The sequence below is a fragment of the Alnus glutinosa genome, chromosome 2 (assembly GCF_958979055.1).
Source record: "Alnus glutinosa chromosome 2, dhAlnGlut1.1, whole genome shotgun sequence".
Taxonomy (NCBI): domain Eukaryota; kingdom Viridiplantae; phylum Streptophyta; class Magnoliopsida; order Fagales; family Betulaceae; genus Alnus; species Alnus glutinosa.
Genome location: NC_084887.1, coordinates 15464780 through 15469379, shown reverse-complemented (window position 1 = coordinate 15469379; position 4600 = coordinate 15464780). Strand labels below are relative to the sequence as shown.

Here is a 4600-nt window from a genome sequence, read left to right as displayed (position 1 = left end):
TTTTAGATGAAAAACCGATTAAATTCCAAGATTATAATGAAGTCAGCAAACTCACTTTTGGATAGATTCAAACTGCAAATCAATTTTGAATTTAAGGAAAGAGAAGTTGGCAAAAATTCGTTATCTTTGGAAAGAATCTAGAATGAGCACGTCTCAGTAATTTAATCATAACTTTCGGCTCAAGTATCAGATTGCAACAAATTTGGTGGCGTTGGAAAGCTAATAATAAAGAAAACAAATATGTCAGAAATAGGTTTTTCCTAATTCGGATGTTTTCCATGCCAAAATCGCCCCGCAATAAAAGACCGCAAATCTGTACGAATTTTGGAATCCTTTTCCTACTTGGATAGAAATTTCAGAAAAGGAAAAGACTTGTAATTACTCTATTTGGACTAGAAGACCTACTTAGAATTGTAATAGGAATTCTAGAGCTTCTAAAGCTTCTCTAATCCCTATAAATAGGCCTCTAGCCTTTGAAGAAAGACACACACAAGCTTTGAGGAAGAATCAAAGACTACATCAAGAAGGAGGTTCTTTCTAGTTTTTATTTTATTCCTTCATTTATTTTCTGTATGTATATAATTTTAGTTTATATTAGTTGTAACTAATACTTTAGTTAGGGCTCGATTGAAGCCCTAATCATGTCTTTTTAAGTTTTTCAATTTGCTTTGCTACAATTTATATATTGATGTTTAACTTGATTAATTCTAGTTTCTTGAATTCCTCGCATGTTTATGTTTGGCCATCATATGCATGTGGTATGGATTTGTTATTTATGTCAATTTGGATGACCGAGTCCTGGGCATAATAGAGTAACAAAAGAACCCCGACACAAGTTCTTGGATTAATCAACATAAAGACAACTGGAATAGATACCATATTCCAATCTGAGTGTGTTTACCGATTTCCATAGATTTATGCTTCCTTGAAGAACAACTTAGTAGATACCATGCTAAATCCTTCAAGGAAGAAAAGAGTTAGAGTAGATACCATGCCTAACTCGTTGTTTAGGGAAATCAATAGCTTTAGGAGAAGATACCATTCCCTTGTGGCTGGTAAGCATTAAGCATCATGTTATGATTGTAGTATTGTGCATATTGTGAATCTTATTTGAGTATGATTAGCGGCGGATATCGAAGCCCTACCTTTTCTTCATAGTATTTTTAATTCAATGTTTTATCTCGTCTTATTCAACATATCGCTTTTAGGAATTTCTCTTTAAATACAATTTATACCAATCCTCGTGGGAATGATCTCGTATTTGCCTGCTATACTATTGTTTTGATCTTGTTCACTTGCGAGTAAAACGTACAAGTATTTGCCTATTTATTTAGGTAGATATTTGCACAACAAGTTTTTGGCGCCGTTGCCGGGGATTTTGTTAAATTGTGTTTTTAAAGTTTTTCCTTTTATTTTAGTTATTTCTGTTTATGATAATCTAAAAAATAAAAAAAAAAAAAACTTATTCAAAGTTGAGGAAGACATGGCAGAAGTACGGGTAGAGAATCTACGCGAGCGGAAGCCGATGAAGAGTTCATTCATACCACAAAATCCAAATCAGCCGTCTTGCATTGCTTTTCAACCAAATGTGCAAAGCAATTTTGATTTGTCTCCGTTGCTCTATATGGTTCCACAGTATAGAGGCACACCTACAGAGGATCCATATCTACACATTCGGGACTTCTTTGATCTTTGCAAAACTCAAAACGTCCTTGGCTTAAATGCGGAAGGAATCAAGTTAATTCTCTTCCCTTTTTCCTTAAAAGATAATGCTAAATTATGGTTGAATTCTTTGGCTGCAGGGTCTATTCAAAATTGGGATGAGTTGGCCACAAAGTTCTTGAAAAAGTTCTTTCCAGCCCAACGGACTAGGCAATTGAGGAGGGAAATTCAAACCTTCCAACAAAAAGATGGAGACCTATTCTTTGAGGCATGGGAACACTTCAAGGAGCTACTTCTAAAATGCCCACATCACAATCTATCTCAGGACGATCAGGTACAAGCTTTCTATGAAGGTTTAAATGATTCTAACAAAAGTCTTGTAGATTCAGCTTGTGGAGGTGTACTAATGGAAAAGAATAGTGAGGAGGCAATAGAACTGTTTGAGACTTTAAGCGAAAACTCCCAACAATTCTCATCCCGAGGGAGGCAAGGACTCAAAAGAAAAGGCGTCTATGAAGTGAATGGCAATAATGGAGTTCAAACTCAGATGGCTACCTTGGAAAAGAAACTGGATATGCTAGCAAAAGTCATGACTACTCATAACATCTCTCCCATTCAACAGATTGCTCAAGTGGAAGTATGTGCCATATGTTCTCATTCTGACCACACCACTGAGATTTGCCCCATGTTTTCATTTACAGATCAAGAAAAAGCAAAATATTTGGGCCAAAATAATTACCCTCCAAAGAACAATCCATACTCCAACACTTACAATGCAGGGTGGCGAAACCACCCCAATTTTTCATGGAGTAACAATCAGAATACACAGAATCCACAAAGGCAGCAAAGAAATTTTCAGCAAGGATATAACTATCAAGCTCCACCACAAGTGGTCCAACCAAATCCAAAGCCAAAGAAGAATGACCTCGAAAGTGCTCTACTCCAATTTATGACTATACAACAATAGAGCAATACTCAGACCAGTCAAGCTATCCAAAGATTGGAAACACAAGTGGGGCAGTTGGCCAAAGAGTTAAGTGAGAGAAAAAGGGGCAAATTCACAATAGAAGCTGACTGTGAACAAATCATCAACCACCTCAAAAGAGAAAGAGAAGAAGAGCTTCAAAGTCATTTGGTGGCTAATCCTAGTGGATATTACGTGGAGGATTAGGGTTCTTTCTATCATGAGCAAGCTATCACAACATTGATGAGTGAAGAAGTGGTTGAAAATCATAAGAAAGAGGGGAAGGAGGAGCGAATTGAGGTCACACATGATCTACAATGGGAAAAAGGCAAGAAAGTGAGCACTGAGGCTTCTTCAACATTAACTCCTATTCCCGAATTACCAAGATGCCATGAGAGTAGTCTGCTAGGACCATTAGACGAGCAAACTGAGGTCATCAAAATAGAAAAACTCTCTGAGTATTCTCCTCATAGTATTTCAGTTCATGATTCCCTTCCGGATGAGAAATTGTTTGAGAATTCTCAGATTAATTTACCCCGATCTGTGAAAATTAGGAACAACCTTTTTGTAGGTAGAATTCATTCTCTATGGTCCAAGAGAAGAAAAGATTGGTGCTTCAAGTTTAAACTCAAAAGCTACTACCAAAAGCGCTCAAGCAGTCTAGGAGCTCAAGCGCATCTGCCCAGATTAGTGGTACCGAGGCCACTGCATGCACTACAAATCCATATCCTTTAAAGAATTTTGGTTTTGTTTTTAATTATTGTTCATTTTATTTTGGTTAATTTTAGTTTTATTGTGGTTAATTTTAGTTTCTATTTTTATTTTATTTTATTTTATTTTTAGTTTTTAGTTTTCCTTTCCTTGGTTTTGTTTTTCTAGTTTTGTTTTTCAGGAACAAGTGTTTTTGCATTCAAGTTTGGGGGTATGCTACGAACCATACCTAGTCCAACCAATTTTCTCATCTCCCGGGTATGATCTTTCCATTCTATCTACACATTGAGGACAATGTGTAATTTAAGTTTGGGGGTATGGGACACACACACACTTTCTGTTTAAAAAAAAAAAATGAAATTGCATGTTCATGTTATTTTTAAGACTTTGTTTGATCTAAAAATTGTGATTTAAATTTCATTGCTGAGCTTAGAATGTTGAACACATGATCATTTGAAATTGATTCTAAAGTCCTACTACTTACTTTTGGCATCTAAGGTTCATTTGTGTCAATCTAAACTATCACAAGCACATTAGCATATAATTTGTGAGGCATGATATATGAACATGATGGTGTATTTTTCAATGTCTTGAGTGAAGCTGGGCGACTTGTTGAATGGATACTTTGGCATATTTATAATAATAATAAAAAAAAAAAAAAAAAAAAAAAAAAAAAACCATTTTTGAAGCTTTCACTGAGTAACTGGACTTCTTGCCTCATTAAGCAGTGAATGTTCACGTCAAAAAGTGAGAAATTCAGATTGGTTAAAGTCATGACTAGTTTAGTTCTGTACCCTTTTTGACTCGAGTTAGTAAGCTCTTAGGGGTGTTTCAACACTTAATGCCTTAAAACCATCTGGTTTGGGAGCATTAGCCTAACACTCGTTACATGGGTCAATTAGAAAGCTTAAGAGAACTAAGCATTGCACAGTCTGAAAAAAAAATTAAAAATAAATAAAATAAATAATAATAAAAAAAAAATAAATAAATAAAGCTCTTGCTATTATGCCTTGGTTATTCAATTTGATGGGGATCCCAGTGAATTTTGAGATATTGAATCATTGCACATTAGAATTAATTTGAAGCCTCATGATTATGTGTTAGTTCACCTTACACTGAATTAAACTTATGATGCCTGAGCTTGTCGTTTGTAAGTGGTTAGACTTTGGAATTCTATTTTATATTGAAGACGGAGTTTGTCTTTCTAAGCTTGCTAATGAATGAGAATCATAATTTTGGTGACACTTAACTCTTTGGAATAAA

At 35.2% G+C, this 4600-nt stretch overlaps 1 non-coding gene across 1 annotated transcript; it reads right to left on the bottom strand.

Moving 5' to 3' along the window:
• Positions 1 to 1873: 1873 nt before the first annotated feature.
• Positions 1874 to 1980, bottom strand: LOC133862103 (small nucleolar RNA R71). The gene has a single exon (XR_009899127.1). It is a non-coding gene; the product is annotated as a small nucleolar RNA R71 (small nucleolar RNA).
• Positions 1981 to 4600: the final 2620 nt, after the last annotated feature.